This window comes from Triturus cristatus, chromosome 1_1 (assembly GCF_964204655.1).
Source record: "Triturus cristatus chromosome 1_1, aTriCri1.1, whole genome shotgun sequence".
NCBI classification, from domain to species: Eukaryota; Metazoa; Chordata; class Amphibia; order Caudata; family Salamandridae; genus Triturus; species Triturus cristatus.
In genome coordinates, this window is record NC_140579.1 from 452,207,725 (window position 1) to 452,230,521 (window position 22,797).

The following is a 22,797-nucleotide window of genomic DNA, read 5'->3' on the forward strand; positions in this document are numbered from 1 at the left end:
GACCCTGAAAAGAAATTCTAAGCGTAGTTATCAGTAACTTGTATTTCCTTCCATAGGAATCCATTGTGTGGTTTTCACCAGAAAAGTTTCTTAGTGTGCAATTTTGAAATGTACAAATATTCCTCTAAAATCAGCCGAACTACGAATTCCAATGTACTCACCTGTTATCAGGAGAGAACCCAGTGCTGCATCTTTTAGCCCAGCACTGACCCTGAAAAGTAATTCTAAGCGTACTTACCAGTAACTTGTATTTCCTTCCATAGGAATCCATTGTTTGTTTTTCACCAGAAAATTTTCTGTGTACATTTTTGAAACGTACAAATATTCCTCTAAAATCTGGCAAACTACGAATTCCGATTTACTCAGCTGTAATCAGGAGAGAACCCAGGGCTGCATCTTTTAGCCCAACACTGACTCTGAAAAGTAATTCTAAGCATACTTACCAGTAACTTGTACTTCCTTCCATAGGAATCCATTGTGTGGTTTTCACCTGAAAATTTTCTGTGTTCATTTTTGAATCGTACAAATATTCCTCTAAAATCAGCCGAACTACGAATTCCGATTTACTCAGCTGTAATGAGGAGAGAACCCAGGGCTGCATCTTTTTTAGCCCAGCACTGACTCTGAAAAGTAATTCTAAGCGTACTTACCAGTAACTTGTATTTCCTTCCATAGGAATCCATTGTATGGTTTTCACCAGAAAAGATTCTAAGTGTCCAATTTTAAAACGTACAAATATTCCTCTAAAATCAGCTGAACTACGAATTCCGATTTACTCACCTGTAATCAGGAGAGAACCCAGAGCTGCATCTTTTAGCCCAACACTGACTCTGAAAAGTAATTCTAAGCGTACTTACCAGTAACTTGTATTTCATTCCATAGGAATCCATTGTGTGGTTTTCACCAGAAAAGGTTCTTTGTGTCCAATTTTGAAAAGTACAAATATTCCTCTAAAATCAGCCGATCTACGAATTCCGATGTACTCACCTGTCATCAGGAGAGAACCCAGTGCTGCATCTTTTAGCCCAGCACTGACCCTGAAAAGTAATTCAAAGCGTACTTGCCAGTAACTTGTATTTCCTTCCATAGGAATCCATTGTGTGCTTTTCACCAGAAAATTTTCTGTGTCCATTTTTGAAACGTACAAATATTCCTCTAAAATCAGCCAAAGTACGAATTCCGATTTACTCAACTGTAAACAGGAGAGAACCCAGTGCTGCATCTTTTAGCCCAACACTGACCCTGAAAAGTAATTCTAAGCGTACTTACCAATAACTTGTATTTCCTTCCATAGGAATCCATTGTGTGGTTTTCACTAGAAAGTTTTTATTGTGTCCATTTTTGAAACTTACAAATATTCCTCTAAAATCAGCCAAAGTACGAATTCCGATTTACTCACCTGTTATCAGGAGAGAACCCAGGGCTGCATCTTTTAGCCCAGCACTGACTCTGAAAAGTAATTCTAAGAGTACTTACCAGTAACTTGTATTTCCTTCCATAGGAATCCATTGTGTGGTTTTCACCAGAAAAGTTTCTTAGTGTCCAATTTTGAAATGTACAAATATTCCTCTAAAATCTGCCGAACTACGAATTCCAATGTACTCACCTGTTATCAGGAGAGAACCCAGTGCTGCATCTTTTAGCCCAGCACTGACCCTGAAAAGTAATTCTAAGCGTACTTACCAGTAACTTGTATTTCCTTCCATAGGAATCCATTGTGTGGTTTTCACCAAAAAAATTTCTGTGTCCATTTTTGAAACGTACAAATATTCCTCTAAAATCTGGCGAACTACGAATTCCGATTTACTCAGCTGTAATCAGGAGAGAACCCAGGGCTGCAACTTTTAGCCCAACACTGACTCTGAAAAGTAATTCTAAGCTTACCTACCAGTAACTTGTACTTCCTTCCATAGGAATCCATTGTGTGGTTTTCACCAGAAAATTTTCTGTGTCCATTTTTGAAACATAGAAATATTCGTCTAAAATCAGCCAAACTACGAATTCTGATTTACTCACCTGTAATCAGGAGAGAACCCAGTGCTGCATATTTTAGCCCAATACTGACCCTGAAAAGTAATTCTAAGCGTACTTACCAGTAACTTGTATTTCCTTCCATAGGAATCCATTGTGTGGTTTTCACCAGAAAAGGTTCTTAGTGTCCAATTTTGAAAAGTACAAATATTCCTCTAAAATCAGCCGAACTACGAATTCCGATGTACTCACCTGTTATCAGGAGAGAACCCAGTGCTGCATCTTTTAGCCCAGCACTGACCCTGAAAAGTAATTCAAAGTGTACTTACCAGAAACTTGTATTTCCTTTCATAGGAATCCATTGTGTGGTTTTCACCAGAAAATTTTCTGTGTCCATTTTTGAAACGTACAAATATTCCTCTAAAATCAGGAGAACTACGAATTCCGATTTACTCAGCTGTAATCAGGAGACAACCCAGGGCTGCATCTTTTAACCCAACACTGACTCTGAAAAGTAATTCTAAGCATACTTACCAGTAACTTGTATTTCCTTCCATAGGAATCCATTGTGTGGTTTTCACCAGAAAATTTTCTGTGTCCATTTTTGAAACGTAGAAATATTCGTCTAAAATTAGCCGAACTACGAATTCTGATTTACTCACCTGTAATCAGGAGAGAACCCAGTGCTGCATCTTTTAGCCCAACACTGACCCTGAAAAGTAATTCTAAGTGTACTTACCAGTAACTTGTATTTCCTTCCATAGGAATCCATTGTGTGGTTTTCACTAGAAAGTTTTCGGTGTTCATTTTTGAAATGTACAAATATTCCTCTAAAATCAGCCGAACTATGAATTCCGATTTACTCACCTGTTATCAGGACAGAACCCAAGGCTGCATCTTTTAGCCAAGCACTGACTCTGAAAAGTAATTCTAAGCGTACTTACCAGTCACTTGTATTTCCTTCCATAGGAATCCATTGTGTGCTTTTCACCAGAACATTTTCTGTGTCCATTTTTGAAACGTACAAATATTCCTCTAAAATCAGCCGAAATACGAATTCCGATTTACTCACCTGTAATCAGGAGAGAACCCAGTGCTGCATCTTTTAGCCCAGCACTGACCCTGAAAAGAAATTCTAAGCGTAGTTACCAGTAACTTGTATTTCCTTCCATAGGAATCCATTGTGTGGTTTTCACCAGAAAAGTTTCTTAGCGTCCAATTTTGAAATGTACAAATATTCCTCTAAAATCAGCCGAACTACGAATTCCAATGTACTCACCTGTTATCAGGAGAGAACCCAGGGCTGCATCTTTTAGCCCAGCACTGACCCTGAAAAGTAATTCTAAGCGTACTTACCAGTAACTTGTATTTCCTTCCATAGGAATCCATTGTTTGTTTTTCACCAGAAAATTTTCTGTGTCCATTTTTGAAACATACAAATATTCCTCTAAAATCTGGCGAACAACGAATTCTGATTTACTCAGCTGTAATCAGGAGAGAACCCAGGGCTGCATCTTTTAGCCCAACACTGACTCTGAAAAGTAATTCTAAGCATACTTACCAGTAACTTGTACTTCCTTTCATAGGAATCCATTGTGTGGTTTTCACCTGAAAATTTTCTGTGTTCATTTTTGAAACGTACAAATATTCCTCTAAAATCAGCCGAACTACGAATTCCGATTTACTCAGCTGTAATGAGGAGAGAACCCAGGGCTGCATCTTTTTTAGCCCAGCACTGACTCTGAAAAGTAATTCTAAGCGTACTTACCAGTAACTTGTATTTCCTTCCATAGGAATCCATTGTGTGGTTTTCACCAGAAAATTTTCTGTGTCCATTTTTGAAACGTACAAATATTCCTCTAAAATCATGAGAACTACGAATTCCGATTTACTCAGCTGTAATCAGGAGACGACCCAGGGCTGCATCTTTTAACCCAACACTGACTCTGAAAAGTAATTTCAAGCATACTTACCAGTAACTTGTATTTCCTTCCATAGGAATCCATTGTGTGGTTTTCACCAGAAAATTTTCTGTGTCCATTTTTGAAACGTAGAAATATTCGTCTAAAATCAGCCGAAGTACGAATTCCGATTTACTCACCTGTAATCAGGAGAGAACCCAGGGCTGCATCTTTTAGCCCAGCACTGACTCTGAAAAGTAATTCTAAGAGTACTTACCAGTAACTTGTATTTCCTTCCATAGGAATCCATTGTGTGGTTTTCACCAGAAAAGTTTCTTAGTGTCCAATTTTGAAATGTACAAATATTCCTCTAAAATCTGCCGAACTACGAATTCCAATGTACTCACCTGTTATCAGGAGAGAACCCAGTGCTGCATCTTTTAGCCCAGCACTGACCCTGAAAAGTAATTCTAAGCGTACTTACCAGTAACTTGTATTTCCTTCCATAGGAATCCATTGTGTGGTTTTCACCAGAAAATTTTCTGTGTCCATTTTTGAAACGTAGAAATATTCGTCTAAAATCAGCCGAACTACGAATTCCGATTTACTCAGCTGTAATGAAGAGAGAACCCAGGGCTGCATCTTTTTTAGCCCAGCACTGACTCTGAAAAGTAATTCTAAGCGTACTTACCAGTAACTTGTACTTCCTTCCATAGGAATCCATTGTGTGGTTTTCACCTGAAAATGTTCTGTGTCCATTTTTGAAACGTAGAAATATTCGTCTAAAATCAGCCGAAGTACGAATTCCGATTTACTCACCTGTAATCAGGAGAGAACCCAGGGCTGCATCTTTTAGCCCAGCACTGACTCTGAAAAGTAATTCTAAGAGTACTTACCAGTAACTTGTATTTCCTTCCATAGGAATCCATTGTGTGGTTTTCACCAGAAAAGTTTCTTAGTGTCCAATTTTGAAATGTACAAATATTCCTCTAAAATCTGCCGAACTACGAATTCCAATGTACTCACCTGTTATCAGGAGAGAATCCAGTGCTGCATCTTTTAGCCCAGCACTGACCCTGAAAAGTAATTCTAAGCGTACTTACCAGTAACTTGTATTTACTTCCATAGGAATCCATTGTGTGGTTTTCACCTGAAAATTTTCTGTGTTCATTTTTGAAACGTACAAATAATTCTCTAAAATCAGCCGAACTACGAATTCCGATTTACTCAGCTGTAATGAGGAGAGAACCCAGGGCTGCATCTTTTTTTGCCCAGCACTGACTCTGAAAAGTAATTCGAAGCGTACTTACCAGTAACTTGTACTTCCTTCCATAGGAATCCATTGTGTGGTTTTCACCTGAAAATTTTCTGTGTCCATTTTTGAAACGTAGAAATATTCGTCTAAAATCAGCAGAACTACGAATTCTGATTTACTCAGCTGTTATGAGGAGAGAACCCAGGGCTGCATCTTTTTTAGCCTAGCACTGACTCTGAAAAGTAATTCTAAGAGTACTTACCAGTAACTTGTATTTCCTTCCATAGGAATCCATTGTGTGGTTTTCACCAGAAAAGGTTTTTAGTGTCCAATTTTGAAAAGTACAAATATTCCTCTAAAATCAGCCGAACTACGAATTCCGATGTACTCACCTGTTATCAGGAGAGAACCCAGTGCTGCATCTTTTAGCCCAGCACTGACCCTGAAAAGTAATTCAAAGCGTACTTACCAGTAACTTGTATTTCCTTCCATAGGAATCCATTGTGTGGTTTTCACCAGAAAATTTTCTGTGTCCATTTTTGAAACGTACAAATATTCCTCTAAAATCAGGAGAACTACGAATTCCGATTTACTCAGCTGTAATCAGGAGACAACCCAGGGCTGCATCTTTTAACCCAATACTGACTCTGAAAAGTAATTCTAAGCATACTTACCAGTAGCTTGTATTTCCTTCCATAGGAATCCATTGTGTGGTTTTCACCAGAAAATTTTCTGTGTCCATTTTTGAAACGTAGAAATATTCATCTAAAATCAGCCGAACTACGAGTTCTGATTTACTCACCTGTAATCAGGAGAGAGCCCAGGGCTGCATCTTTTAGCCCAACACTGACCCTGAATTGTAATTATAAGTGTACTTACCAGTAAGTTGTATTTCCTTCCATAGGAATCCATTGTGTGGTTTTCACTAGAAAGTTTTCGGTGTTCATTTTTTAAATGTACAAATATTCCTCTAAAATCAGCCGAACTATGAATTCCGATTTACTCACCTGTTATCAGGACAAAACCCAGGGCTGCATCTTTTAGCCAAGCACTGACTCTGAAAAGTAATTCTAAGCGTACTTACCAGTAACGTGTATTTCCTTCCATAGAAATCCATTGTGTGATTTTCACCAGAACATTTTCTGTGTCCATTTTTGAAACGTACAAATATTCCTCTAAAATCAGCCGAAATACGAATTCCGATTTACTCACCTGTAATCAGGAGAGAACCCAGTGCTGCATCTTTTAGCCCAGCACTGACCCTGAAAAGAAATTCTAAGCGTAGTTATCAGTAACTTGTATTTCCTTCCATAGGAATCCATTGTGTGGTTTTCACCAGAAAAGTTTCTTAGTGTGCAATTTTGAAATGTACAAATATTCCTCTAAAATCAGCCGAACTACGAATTCCAATGTACTCACCTGTTATCAGGAGAGAACCCAGTGCTGCATCGTTTAGCCCAGCACTGACCCTGAAAAGTAATTCTAAGCGTACTTACCAGTAACTTGTATTTCCTTCCATAGGAATCCATTGTTTGTTTTTCACCAGAAAATTTTCTGTGTCCATTTTTGAAACGTACAAATATTCCTCTAAAATCTGGCAAACTACGAATTCCGATTTACTCAGCTGTAATCAGGAGAGAACCCAGGGCTGCATCTTTTAGCGAAACACTGACTCTGAAAAGTAATTCTAAGCATACTTACCTGTAACTTGTACTTCCTTCCATAGGAATCCATTGTGTGGTTTTCACCTGAAAATTTTCTGTGTTCATTTTTGAAACGTACAAATATTCCTCTAAAATCAGCCGAACTACGAATTCCAATTTACTCAGCTGTAATGAGGGGAGAACCCAGGGCTGCATCTTTTTTAGCCCAGCACTGACTCTGAAAAGTAATTCTAAGCGTACTTACCAGTAACTTGTATTTCCTTCCATAGGAATCCATTGTATGGTTTTCACCAGAAAAGATTCTAAGTGTCCAATTTTGAAACGTACAAATATTCCTCTAAAATCAGCTGAACTACGAATTCCGATTTACTCACCTGTAATCAGGAGAGAACCCAGAGCTGCATCTTTTAGTCCAGCACTGACCCTGAAAAGTAATTCTAAGCGTACTTACCAGTAACTTGTATTTCCTTCCATAGGAATCCATTGTGTGGTTTTCACCAGAAAATTTTCTGTGTCCATTTTTGAAACGTAGAAATATTCGTCTAAAATCAGCCGAACTACGAATTCCGATTTACTCAGCTGTAATGAGGAGAGAACCCAGGGCTGCATCTTTTTTAGCCCAGCACTGACTCTGAAAAGTAATTCTAAGCGTACTTACCAGTAACTTGTACTTCCTTCCATAGGAATCCATTGTGTGGTTTTCACCTGAAAATGTTCTGTGTCCATTTTTGAAACGTAGAAATATTCGTCTAAAATCAGCCGAAGTACGAATTCTGATTTACTCACCTGTAATCAGGAGAGAACCCAGGGCTGCATCTTTTAGCCCAGCACTGACTCTGAAAAGTAATTCTAAGAGTACTTACCAGTAACTTGTATTTCCTTCCATAGGAATCCATTGTGTGGTTTTCACCAGAAAAGTTTCTTAGTGTCCAATTTTGAAATGTACAAATATTCCTCTAAAATCTGCCGAACTACGAATTCCAATGTACTCACCTGTTATCAGGAGAGAACCCAGTGCTGCATCTTTTAGCCCAGCACTGACCCTGAAAAGTAATTCTAAGCGTACTTACCAGTAACTTGTATTTCCTTCCATAGGAATCCATTGTGTGGTTTTCACCTGAAAATTTTCTGTGTTCATTTTTGAAACGTACAAATATTCCTCTAAAATCAGCCGAACTACAAATTCCGATTTACTCAGCTGTAATGAGGAGAGAACCCAGGGCTGCATCTTTTTTAGCCTAGCACTGACTCTGAAAAGTAATTCTAAGCGTACTTACCAGTAACTTGTATTTCCTTCCATAGGAATCCATTGTGTGGTTTTCACCAGAAAAGGTTTTTAGTGTCCAATTTTGAAAAGTACAAATATTCCTCTAAAATCAGCCGAACTACGAATTCCGATGTACTCACCTGTTATCAGGAGAGAACCCAGTGCTGCATCTTTTAGCCCAGCACTGACCCTGAAAAGTAATTCAAAGCGTACTTACCAGTAACTTGTATTTCCTTCCATAGGAATCCATTGTGTGGTTTTCACCAGAAAATTTTCTGTGTCCATTTTTGAAACGTACAAATATTCCTCTAAAATCAGGAGAACTACGAATTCCGATTTACTCAGCTGTAATCAGGAGACAACCCAGGGCTGCATCTTTTAACCCAATACTGACTCTGAAAAGTAATTCTAAGCATACTTACCAGTAGCTTGTATTTCCTTCCATAGGAATCCATTGTGTGGTTTTCACCAGAAAATTTTCTGTGTCCATTTTTGAAACGTAGAAATATTCATCTAAAATCAGCCGAACTACGAATTCTGATTTACTCACCTGTAATCAGGAGAGAACCCAGTGCTGCATCTTTTAGCCCAACACTGACCCTGAATTGTAATTCTAAGTGTACTTACCAGTAACTTGTATTTCCTTCCATAGGAATCCATTGTGTGGTTTTCACTAGAAAGTTTTCGGTGTTCATTTTTGAAATGTACAAATATTCCTCTAAAATCAGCCGAACTATGAATTCCGATTTACTCACCTGTTATCAGGACAAAACCCAGGGCTGCATCTTTTAGCCAAGCACTGACTCTGAAAAGTAATTCTAAGCGTACTTACCAGTAACTTGTATTTCCTTCCATAGGAATCCATTGTGTGCTTTTCACCAGAACATTTTCTGTGTCCATTTTTGAAACGTACAAATATTCCTCTAAAATCAGCCGAAATACGAATTCCGATTTACTCACCTGTAATCAGGAGAGAACCCAGTGCTGCATCTTTTAGCCCAGCACTGACCCTGAAAAGAAATTCTAAGCGTAGTTATCAGTAACTTGTATTTCCTTCCATAGGAATCCATTGTGTGGTTTTCACCAGAAAAGTTTCTTAGTGTGCAATTTTGAAATGTACAAATATTCCTCTAAAATCAGCCGAACTACGAATTCCAATGTACTCACCTGTTATCAGGAGAGAACCCAGTGCTGCATCTTTTAGCCCAGCACTGACCCTGAAAAGTAATTCTAAGCGTACTTACCAGTAACTTGTATTTCCTTCCATAGGAATCCATTGTTTGTTTTTCACCAGAAAATTTTCTGTGTCCATTTTTGAAACGTACAAATATTCCTCTAAAATCTGGCAAACTACGAATTCCGATTTACTCAGCTGTTATCAGGAGAGAACCCAGTGCTGCATCTTTTAGCCCAGCACTGACCCTGAAAAGTAATTCTAAGCGTACTTACCAGTAACTTGTATTTCCTTCCATAGGAATCCATTGTGTGGTTTTCACCTGAAAATTTTCTGTGTTCATTTTTGAAACGTACAAATATTCCTCTAAAATCAGCCGAACTACAAATTCCGATTTACTCAGCTGTAATGAGGAGAGAACCCAGGGCTGCATCTTTTTTAGCCCAGCACTGACTCTGAAAAGTAATTCTAAGCGTACTTACCAGTAACTTGTACTTCCTTCCATAGGAATCCATTGTGTGGTTTTCACCTGAAAATTTTCTGTGTCCATTTTTGAAACGTAGAAATATTCGTCTAAAATCAGCCGAACTACGAATTCCGATTTACTCAGCTGTAATGAGGAGAGAACCCAGGGCTGCATCTTTTTTAGCCTAGCACTGACTCTGAAAAGTAATTCTAAGCGTACTTACCAGTAACTTGTATTTCCTTCCATAGGAATCCATTGTGTGGTTTTCACCAGAAAAGGTTTTTAGTGTCCAATTTTGAAAAGTGCAAATATTCCTCTAAAATCAGCCGAACTACGAATTCCGATGTACTCACCTGTTATCAGGAGAGAACCCAGTGCTGCATCTTTTAGCCCAGCACTGACCCTGAAAAGTAATTCAAAGCGTACTTACCAGTAACTTGTATTTCCTTCCATAGGAATCCATTGTGTGGTTTTCACCAGAAAATTTTCTGTGTCCATTTTTGAAACGTACAAATATTCCTCTAAAATCAGGAGAACTACGAATTCTGATTTACTCAGCTGTAATCAGGAGACAACCCAGGGCTGCATCTTTTAACCCAATACTGACTCTGAAAAGTAATTCTAAGCATACTTACCAGTAGCTTGTATTTCCTTCCATAGGAATCCATTGTGTGGTTTTCACCAGAAAATTTTCTGTGTCCATTTTTGAAACGTAGAAATATTCATCTAAAATCAGCCGAACTACGAATTCTGATTTACTCACCTGTAATCAGGAGAGAACCCAGTGCTGCATCTTTTAGCCCAACACTGACCCTGAATTGTAATTCTAAGTGTACTTACCAGTAACTTGTATTTCCTTCCATAGGAATCCATTGTGTGGTTTTCACTAGAAAGTTTTCATTTTTGAAATGTACAAATATTCCTCTAAAATCAGCCGAACTATGAATTCCGATTTACTCACCTGTTATCAGGACAAAACCCAGGGCTGCATCTTTTAGCCAAGCACTGACTCTGAAAAGTAATTCTAAGCGTACTTACCAGTAACTTGTATTTCCTTCCATAGGAATCCATTGTGTGCTTTTCACCAGAACATTTTCCGTGTCCATTTTTGAAACGTACAAATATTCCTCTAAAATCAGCCGAAATACGAATTCCGATTTACTCACCTGTAATCAGGAGAGAACCCAGTGCTGCATCTTTTAGCCCAGCACTGACCCTGAAAAGAAATTCTAAGCGTAGTTATCAGTAACTTGTATTTCCTTCCATAGGAATCCATTGTGTGGTTTTCACCAGAAAAGTTTCTTAGTGTGCAATTTTGAAATGTACAAATATTCCTCTAAAATCAGCCGAACTACGAATTCCAATGTACTCACCTGTTATCAGGAGAGAACCCAGTGCTGCATCTTTTAGCCCAGCACTGACCCTGAAAAGTAATTCTAAGCATACTTACCAGTAACTTGTATTTACTTCCATAGGAATCCATTGTGTGGTTTTCACCTGAAAATTTTCTGTGTTCATTTTTGAAACGTACAAATATTCCTCTAAAATCAGCCGAACTACGAATTCCGATTTACTCAGCTGTAATGAGGAGAGAACCCAGGGCTGCATCTTTTTTAGCCCAGCACTGACTCTGAAAAGTAATTCAAAGCGTACTTACCAGTAACTTGTACTTCCTTCCATAGCAATCCATTGTGTGGTTTTCACCTGAAAATTTTCTGTGTCCATTTTTGAAACGTAGAAATATTCGTCTAAAATCAGCAGAACTACGAATTCTGATTTACTCAGCTGTTATGAGGAGAGAACCCAGGGCTGCATCTTTTTTAGCCTAGCACTGACTCTGAAAAGTAATTCTAAGAGTACTTACCAGTAACTTGTATTTCCTTCCATAGGAATCCATTGTGTGGTTTTCACCAGAAAAGGTTTTTAGTGTCCAATTTTGAAAAGTACAAATATTCCTCTAAAATCAGCCGAACTACGAATTCCGATGTACTCACCTGTTATCAGGAGAGAACCCAGTGCTGCATCTTTTAGCCCAGCACTGACCCTGAAAAGCAATTCAAAGCGTACTTACCAGTAACTTGTATTTCCTTCCATAGGAATCCATTGTGTGGTTTTCACCAGAAAATTTTCTGTGTCCATTTTTGAAACGTACAAATATTCCTCTAAAATCAGGAGAACTACGAATTCCGATTTACTCAGCTGTAATCAGGAGACAACCCAGGGCTGCATCTTTTAACCCAATACTGACTCTGAAAAGTAATTCTAAGCATACTTACCAGTAGCTTGTATTTCCTTCCATAGGAATCCATTGTGTGGTTTTCACCAGAAAATTTTCTGTGTCCATTTTTGAAACGTAGAAATATTCATCTAAAATCAGCCGAACTACGAGTTCTGATTTACTCACCTGTAATCAGGAGAGAACCCAGGGCTGCATCTTTTAGCCCAACACTGACCCTGAATTGTAATTCTAAGTGTACTTACCAGTAAGTTGTATTTCCTTCCATAGGAATCCATTGTGTGGTTTTCACTAGAAAGTTTTCGGTGTTCATTTTTTAAATGTACAAATATTCCTCTAAAATCAGCCGAACTATGAATTCCGATTTACTCACCTGTTATCAGGACAAAACCCAGGGCTGCATCTTTTAGCCAAGCACTGACTCTGAAAAGTAATTCTAAGCGTACTTACCAGTAACGTGTATTTCCTTCCATAGAAATCCATTGTGTGATTTTCACCAGAACATTTTCTGTGTCCATTTTTGAAATGTACAAATATTCCTCTAAAATCAGCCGAAATACGAATTCCGATTTACTCACCTGTAATCAGGAGAGAACCCAGTGCTGCATCTTTTAGCCCAGCACTGACCCTGAAAAGAAATTCTAAGCGTAGTTATCAGTAACTTGTATTTCCTTCCATAGGAATCCATTGTGTGGTTTTCACCAGAAAAGTTTCTTAGTGTGCAATTTTGAAATGTACAAATATTCCTCTAAAATCAGCCGAACTACGAATTCCAATGTACTCACCTGTTATCAGGAGAGAACCCAGTGCTGCATCGTTTAGCCCAGCACTGACCCTGAAAAGTAATTCTAAGCGTACTTACCAGTAACTTGTATTTCCTTCCATAGGAATCCATTGTTTGTTTTTCACCAGAAAATTTTCTGTGTCCATTTTTGAAACGTACAAATATTCCTCTAAAATCTGGCAAACTAAGAATTCCGATTTACTCAGCTGTAATCAGGAGAGAACCCAGGGCTGCATCTTTTAGCGAAACACTGACTCTGAAAAGTAATTCTAAGCATACTTACCAGTAACTTGTACTTCCTTCCATAGGAATCCATTGTGTGGTTTTCACCTGAAAATTTTCTGTGTTCATTTTTGAAACGTACAAATATTCCTCTAAAATCAGCCGAACTACGAATTCCAATTTACTCAGCTGTAATGAGGGGAGAACCCAGGGCTGCATCTTTTTTAGCCCAGCACTGACTCTGAAAAGTAATTCTAAGCGTACTTACCAGTAACTTGTATTTCCTTCCATAGGAATCCATTGTATGGTTTTCACCAGAAAAGATTCTAAGTGTCCAATTTTGAAACGTACAAATATTCCTCTAAAATCAGCTGAACTACGAATTCCGATTTACTCACCTGTAATCAGGAGAGAACCCAGAGCTGCATCTTTTAGCCCAACACTGACTCTGAAAAGTAATTCTAAGCGTACTTACCAGTAACTTGTATTTCATTCCATAGGAATCCATTGTGTGGTTTTCACCAGAAAAGGTTCTTTGTGTCCAATTTTGAAAAGTACAAATATTCCTCTAAAATCAGCCGAACTACGAATTCCGATGTACTCACCTGTCATCAGGAGAGAACCCAGTGCTGCATCTTTTAGCCCAGCACTGACTCTGAAAAGTAATTCTAAGCGTACTTACCAGTAACTTGTATTTCCTTCCATAGGAATCCATTGTATGGTTTTCACCAGAAAAGATTCTAAGTGTCCAATTTTGAAACGTACAAATATTCCTCTAAAATCAGCCGAACTACGAATTCCGATTTACTCAGCTGTAATGAGGAGAGAACCCAGGGCTGCATCTTTTTTAGCCCAGCACTGACTCTGAAAAGTAATTCTAAGCGTACTTACCAGTAACTTGTATTTCCTTCCATAGGAATCCATTGTGTGGTTTTCACCAGAAAATTTTCTGTGTCCATTTTTGAAACGTACAAATATTCCTCTAAAATCATGAGAACTACGAATTCCGATTTACTCAGCTGTAATCAGGAGACGACCCAGGGCTGCATCTTTTAACCCAACACTGACTCTGAAAAGTAATTTCAAGCATACTTACCAGTAACTTGTATTTCCTTCCATAGGAATCCATTGTGTGGTTTTCACCAGAAAATTTTCTGTGTCCATTTTTGAAACGTAGAAATATTCGTCTAAAATCAGCCGAAGTACGAATTCCGATTTACTCACCTGTAATCAGGAGAGAACCCAGGGCTGCATCTTTTAGCCCAGCACTGACTCTGAAAAGTAATTCTAAGAGTACTTACCAGTAACTTGTATTTCCTTCCATAGGAATCCATTGTGTGGTTTTCACCAGAAAAGTTTCTTAGTGTCCAATTTTGAAATGTACAAATATTCCTCTAAAATCTGCCGAACTACGAATTCCAATGTACTCACCTGTTATCAGGAGAGAAACCAGTGCTGCATCTTTTAGCCCAGCACTGACCCTGAAAAGTAATTCTAAGCGTACTTACCAGTAACTTGTATTTCCTTCCATAGGAATCCATTGTGTGGTTTTCACCAGAAAATTTTCTGTGTCCATTTTTGAAACGTAGAAATATTCGTCTAAAATCAGCCGAACTACGCATTCCGATTTACTCAGCTGTAATGAGGAGAGAACCCAGGGCTGCATCTTTTTTAGCCCAGCACTGACTCTGAAAAGTAATTCTAAGCGTACTTACCAGTAACTTGTACTTCCTTCCATAGGAATCCATTGTGTGGTTTTCACCTGAAAATGTTCTGTGTCCATTTTTGAAACGTAGAAATATTCGTCTAAAATCAGCCGAAGTACGAATTCCGATTTACTCACCTGTAATCAGGAGAGAACCCAGGGCTGCATCTTTTAGCCCAGCACTGACTCTGAAAAGTAATTCTAAGAGTACTTACCAGTAACTTGTATTTCCTTCCATAGGAATCCATTGTGTGGTTTTCACCAGAAAAGTTTCTTAGTGTCCAATTTTGAAATGTACAAATATTCCTCTAAAATCTGCCGAACTACGAATTCCAATGTACTCACCTGTTATCAGGAGAGAACCCAGTGCTGCATCTTTTAGCCCAGCACTGACCCTGAAAAGTAATTCTAAGCATACTTACCAGTAACTTGTATTTACTTCCATAGGAATCCATTGTGTGGTTTTCACCTGAAAATTTTCTGTGTTCATTTTTGAAACGTACAAATATTCCTCTAAAATCAGCCGAACTACGAATTCCGATTTACTCAGCTGTAATGAGAAGAGAACCCAGGGCTGCATCTTTTTTAGCCCAGCACTGACTCTGAAAAGTAATTCTAAGAGTACTTACCAGTAACTTGTATTTCCTTCCATAGGAATCCATTGTGTGGTTTTCACCAGAAAAGGTTTTTAGTGTCCAATTTTGAAAAGTACAAATATTCCTCTAAAATCAGCCGAACTACGAATTCCGATGTACTCACCTGTTATCAGGAGAGAACCCAGTGCTGCATCTTTTAGCCCAGCACTGACCCTGAAAAGCAATTCAAAGCGTACTTACCAGTAACTTGTATTTCCTTCCATAGGAATCCATTGTGTGGTTTTCACCAGAAAATTTTCTGTGTCCATTTTTGAAACGTACAAATATTCCTCTAAAATCAGGAGAACTACGAATTCCGATTTACTCAGCTGTAATCAGGAGACAACCCAGGGCTGCATCTTTTAACCCAATACTGACTCTGAAAAGTAATTCTAAGCATACTTACCAGTAGCTTGTATTTCCTTCCATAGGAATCCATTGTGTGGTTTTCACCAGAAAATTTTCTGTGTCCATTTTTGAAACGTAGAAATATTCATCTAAAATCAGCCGAACTACGAGTTCTGATTTACTCACCTGTAATCAGGAGAGAACCCAGGGCTGCATCTTTTAGCCCAACACTGACCCTGAATTGTAATTCTAAGTGTACTTACCAGTAACTTGTATTTCCTTCCATAGGAATCCATTGTGTGGTTTTCACTAGAAAGTTTTCATTTTTGAAATGTACAAATATTCCTCTAAAATCAGCCGAACTATGAATTCCGATTTACTCACCTGTTATCAGGACAAAACCCAGGGCTGCATCTTTTAGCCAAGCACTGACTCTGAAAAGTAATTCTAAGCGTACTTACCAGTAACTTGTATTTCCTTCCATAGAAATCCATTGTGTGCTTTTCACCAGAACATTTTCTGTGTCCATTTTTGAAACGTACAAATATTCCTCTAAAATCAGCCGAAATACGAATTCCGATTTACTCACCTGTAATCAGGAGAGAACCCAGTGCTGCATCTTTTAGCCCAGCACTGACCCTGAAAAGAAATTCTAAGCGTAGTTATCAGTAACTTGTATTTCCTTCCATAGGAATCCATTGTGTGGTTTTCACCAGAAAAGTTTCTTAGTGTGCAATTTTGAAATGTACAAATATTCCTCTAAAATCAGCCGAACTACGAATTCCAATGTACTCACCTGTTATCAGGAGAGAACCCAGTGCTGCATCTTTTAGCCCAGCACTGACCCTGAAAAGTAATTCTAAGCGTACTTACCAGTAACTTGTATTTCCTTCCATAGGAATCCATTGTTTGTTTTTCACCAGAAAATTTTCTGTGTCCATTTTTGAAACGTACAAATATTCCTCTAAAATCTGGCAAACTACGAATTCCGATTTACTCAGCTGTAATCAGGAGAGAACCCAGGGCTGCATCTTTTAGCCCAACACTGACTCTGAAAAGTAATTCTAAGCATACTTACCAGTAACTTGTACTTCCTTCCATAGGAATCCATTGTGTGGTTTTCACCTGAAAATTTTCTGTGTTCATTTTTGAATCGTACAAATATTCCTCTAAAATCAGCCGAACTACGAATTCCGATTTACTCAGCTGTAATGAGGAGAGAACCCAGGGCTGCATCTTTTTTAGCCCAGCACTGACTCTGAAAAGTAATTCTAAGCGTACTTACCAGTAACTTGTATTTCCTTCCATAGGAATCCATTGTATGGTTTTCACCAGAAAAGATTCTAAGTGTCCAATTTTAAAACGTACAAATATTCCTCTAAAATCAGCTGAACTACGAATTCCGATTTACTCACCTGTAATCAGGAGAGAACCCAGAGCTGCATCTTTTAGCCCAACACTGACTCTGAAAAGTAATTCTAAGCGTACTTACCAGTAACTTGTATTTCATTCCATAGGAATCCATTGTGTGGTTTTCACCAGAAAAGGTTCTTTGTGTCCAATTTTGAAAAGTACAAATATTCCTCTAAAATCAGCCGATCTACGAATTCCGATGTACTCACCTGTCATCAGGAGAGAACCCAGTGCTGCATCTTTTAGCCCAGCACTGACCCTGAAAAGTAATTCAAAGCGTACTTGCCAGTAACTTGTATTTCCTTCCATAGGAATCCATTGTGTGCTTTTCACCAGAAAATTTTCTGTGTCCATTTTTGAAACGTACAAATATTCCTCTAAAATCAGCCAAAGTACGAATTCCGATTTACTCAACTGTAAACAGGAGAGAACCCAGTGCTGCATCTTTTAGCCCAACACTGACCCTGAAAAGTAATTCTAAGCGTACTTACCAATAACTTGTATTTCCTTCCATAGGAATCCATTGTGTGGTTTTCACTAGAAAGTTTTTATTGTGTCCATTTTTGAAACTTACAAATATTCCTCTAAAATCAGCCAAAGTACGAATTCCGATTTACTCACCTGTTATCAGGAGAGAACCCAGGGCTGCATCTTTTAGCCCAGCACTGACTCTGAAAAGTAATTCTAAGAGTACTTACCAGTAACTTGTATTTCCTTCCATAGGAATCCATTGTGTGGTTTTCACCAGAAAAGTTTCTTAGTGTCCAATTTTGAAATGTACAAATATTCCTCTAAAATCTGCCGAACTACGAATTCCAATGTACTCACCTGTTATCAGGAGAGAACCCAGTGCTGCATCTTTTAGCCCAGCACTGACCCTGAAAAGTAATTCTAAGCGTACTTACCAGTAACTTGTATTTCCTTCCATAGGAATCCATTGTGTGGTTTTCACCAAAAAAATTTCTGTGTCCATTTTTGAAACGTACAAATATTCCTCTAAAATCTGGCGAACTACGAATTCCGATTTACTCAGCTGTAATCAGGAGAGAACCCAGGGCTGCAACTTTTAGCCCAACACTGACTCTGAAAAGTAATTCTAAGCTTACCTACCAGTAACTTGTACTTCCTTCCATAGGAATCCATTGTGTGGTTTTCACCAGAAAATTTTCTGTGTCCATTTTTGAAACATAGAAATATTCGTCTAAAATCAGCCAAACTACGAATTCTGATTTACTCACCTGTAATCAGGAGAGAACCCAGTGCTGCATATTTTAGCCCAATACTGACCCTGAAAAGTAATTCTAAGCGTACTTACCAGTAACTTGTATTTCCTTCCATAGGAATCCATTGTGTGGTTTTCACCAGAAAAGGTTCTTAGTGTCCAATTTTGAAAAGTACAAATATTCCTCTAAAATCAGCCGAACTACGAATTCCGATGTACTCACCTGTTATCAGGAGAGAACCCAGTGCTGCATCTTTTAGCCCAGCACTGACCCTGAAAAGTAATTCAAAGTGTACTTACCAGAAACTTGTATTTCCTTTCATAGGAATCCATTGTGTGGTTTTCACCAGAAAATTTTCTGTGTCCATTTTTGAAACGTACAAATATTCCTCTAAAATCAGGAGAACTACGAATTCCGATTTACTCAGCTGTAATCAGGAGACAACCCAGGGCTGCATCTTTTAACCCAACACTGACTCTGAAAAGTAATTCTAAGCATACTTACCAGTAACTTGTATTTCCTTCCATAGGAATCCATTGTGTGGTTTTCACCAGAAAATTTTCTGTGTCCATTTTTGAAACGTAGAAATATTCGTCTAAAATTAGCCGAACTACGAATTCTGATTTACTCACCTGTAATCAGGAGAGAACCCAGTGCTGCATCTTTTAGCCCAACACTGACCCTGAAAAGTAATTCTAAGTGTACTTACCAGTAACTTGTATTTCCTTCCATAGGAATCCATTGTGTGGTTTTCACTAGAAAGTTTTCGGTGTTCATTTTTGAAATGTACAAATATTCCTCTAAAATCAGCCGAACTATGAATTCCGATTTACTCACCTGTTATCAGGACAGAACCCAAGGCTGCATCTTTTAGCCAAGCACTGACTCTGAAAAGTAATTCTAAGCGTACTTACCAGTCACTTGTATTTCCTTCCATAGGAATCCATTGTGTGCTTTTCACCAGAACATTTTCTGTGTCCATTTTTGAAACGTACAAATATTCCTCTAAAATCAGCCGAAATACGAATTCCGATTTACTCACCTGTAATCAGGAGAGAACCCAGTGCTGCATCTTTTAGCCCAGCACTGACCCTGAAAAGAAATTCTAAGCGTAGTTACCAGTAACTTGTATTTCCTTCCATAGGAATCCATTGTGTGGTTTTCACCAGAAAAGTTTCTTAGCGTCCAATTTTGAAATGTACAAATATTCCTCTAAAATCAGCCGAACTACGAATTCCAATGTACTCACCTGTTATCAGGAGAGAACCCAGGGCTGCATCTTTTAGCCCAGCACTGACCCTGAAAAGTAATTCTAAGCGTACTTACCAGTAACTTGTATTTCCTTCCATAGGAATCCATTGTTTGTTTTTCACCAGAAAATTTTCTGTGTCCATTTTTGAAACATACAAATATTCCTCTAAAATCTGGCGAACAACGAATTCTGATTTACTCAGCTGTAATCAGGAGAGAACCCAGGGCTGCATCTTTTAGCCCAACACTGACTCTGAAAAGTAATTCTAAGCATACTTACCAGTAACTTGTACTTCCTTTCATAGGAATCCATTGTGTGGTTTTCACCTGAAAATTTTCTGTGTTCATTTTTGAAACGTACAAATATTCCTCTAAAATCAGCCGAACTACGAATTCCGATTTACTCAGCTGTAATGAGGAGAGAACCCAGGGCTGCATCTTTTTTAGCCCAGCACTGACTCTGAAAAGTAATTCTAAGCGTACTTACCAGTAACTTGTATTTCCTTCCATAGGAATCCATTGTGTGGTTTTCACCAGAAAATTTTCTGTGTCCATTTTTGAAACGTACAAATATTCCTCTAAAATCATGAGAACTACGAATTCCGATTTACTCAGCTGTAATCAGGAGACGACCCAGGGCTGCATCTTTTAACCCAACACTGACTCTGAAAAGTAATTTCAAGCATACTTACCAGTAACTTGTATTTCCTTCCATAGGAATCCATTGTGTGGTTTTCACCAGAAAATTTTCTGTGTCCATTTTTGAAACGTAGAAATATTCGTCTAAAATCAGCCGAAGTACGAATTCCGATTTACTCACCTGTAATCAGGAGAGAACCCAGGGCTGCATCTTTTAGCCCAGCACTGACTCTGAAAAGTAATTCTAAGAGTACTTACCAGTAACTTGTATTTCCTTCCATAGGAATCCATTGTGTGGTTTTCACCAGAAAAGTTTCTTAGTGTCCAATTTTGAAATGTACAAATATTCCTCTAAAATCTGCCGAACTACGAATTCCAATGTACTCACCTGTTATCAGGAGAGAACCCAGTGCTGCATCTTTTAGCCCAGCACTGACCCTGAAAAGTAATTCTAAGCGTACTTACCAGTAACTTGTATTTCCTTCCATAGGAATCCATTGTGTGGTTTTCACCAGAAAATTTTCTGTGTCCATTTTTGAAACGTAGAAATATTCGTCTAAAATCAGCCGAACTACGAATTCCGATTTACTCAGCTGTAATGAAGAGAGAACCCAGGGCTGCATCTTTTTTAGCCCAGCACTGACTCTGAAAAGTAATTCTAAGCGTACTTACCAGTAACTTGTACTTCCTTCCATAGGAATCCATTGTGTGGTTTTCACCTGAAAATGTTCTGTGTCCATTTTTGAAACGTAGAAATATTCGTCTAAAATCAGCCGAAGTACGAATTCCGATTTACTCACCTGTAATCAGGAGAGAACCCAGGGCTGCATCTTTTAGCCCAGCACTGACTCTGAAAAGTAATTCTAAGAGTACTTACCAGTAACTTGTATTTCCTTCCATAGGAATCCATTGTGTGGTTTTCACCAGAAAAGTTTCTTAGTGTCCAATTTTGAAATGTACAAATATTCCTCTAAAATCTGCCGAACTACGAATTCCAATGTACTCACCTGTTATCAGGAGAGAATCCAGTGCTGCATCTTTTAGCCCAGCACTGACCCTGAAAAGTAATTCTAAGCGTACTTACCAGTAACTTGTATTTACTTCCATAGGAATCCATTGTGTGGTTTTCACCTGAAAATTTTCTGTGTTCATTTTTGAAACGTACAAATAATTCTCTAAAATCAGCCGAACTACGAATTCCGATTTACTCAGCTGTAATGAGGAGAGAACCCAGGGCTGCATCTTTTTTTGCCCAGCACTGACTCTGAAAAGTAATTCGAAGCGTACTTACCAGTAACTTGTACTTCCTTCCATAGGAATCCATTGTGTGGTTTTCACCTGAAAATTTTCTGTGTCCATTTTTGAAACGTAGAAATATTCGTCTAAAATCAGCAGAACTACGAATTCTGATTTACTCAGCTGTTATGAGGAGAGAACCCAGGGCTGCATCTTTTTTAGCCTAGCACTGACTCTGAAAAGTAATTCTAAGAGTACTTACCAGTAACTTGTATTTCCTTCCATAGGAATCCATTGTGTGGTTTTCACCAGAAAAGGTTTTTAGTGTCCAATTTTGAAAAGTACAAATATTCCTCTAAAATCAGCCGAACTACGAATTCCGATGTACTCACCTGTTATCAGGAGAGAACCCAGTGCTGCATCTTTTAGCCCAGCACTGACCCTGAAAAGTAATTCAAAGCGTACTTACCAGTAACTTGTATTTCCTTCCATAGGAATCCATTGTGTGGTTTTCACCAGAAAATTTTCTGTGTCCATTTTTGAAACGTACAAATATTCCTCTAAAATCAGGAGAACTACGAATTCCGATTTACTCAGCTGTAATCAGGAGACAACCCAGGGCTGCATCTTTTAACCCAATACTGACTCTGAAAAGTAATTCTAAGCATACTTACCAGTAGCTTGTATTTCCTTCCATAGGAATCCATTGTGTGGTTTTCACCAGAAAATTTTCTGTGTCCATTTTTGAAACGTAGAAATATTCATCTAAAATCAGCCGAACTACGAGTTCTGATTTACTCACCTGTAATCAGGAGAGAGCCCAGGGCTGCATCTTTTAGCCCAACACTGACCCTGAATTGTAATTATAAGTGTACTTACCAGTAAGTTGTATTTCCTTCCATAGGAATCCATTGTGTGGTTTTCACTAGAAAGTTTTCGGTGTTCATTTTTTAAATGTACAAATATTCCTCTAAAATCAGCCGAACTATGAATTCCGATTTACTCACCTGTTATCAGGACAAAACCCAGGGCTGCATCTTTTAGCCAAGCACTGACTCTGAAAAGTAATTCTAAGCGTACTTACCAGTAACGTGTATTTCCTTCCATAGAAATCCATTGTGTGATTTTCACCAGAACATTTTCTGTGTCCATTTTTGAAACGTACAAATATTCCTCTAAAATCAGCCGAAATACGAATTCCGATTTACTCACCTGTAATCAGGAGAGAACCCAGTGCTGCATCTTTTAGCCCAGCACTGACCCTGAAAAGAAATTCTAAGCGTAGTTATCAGTAACTTGTATTTCCTTCCATAGGAATCCATTGTGTGGTTTTCACCAGAAAAGTTTCTTAGTGTGCAATTTTGAAATGTACAAATATTCCTCTAAAATCAGCCGAACTACGAATTC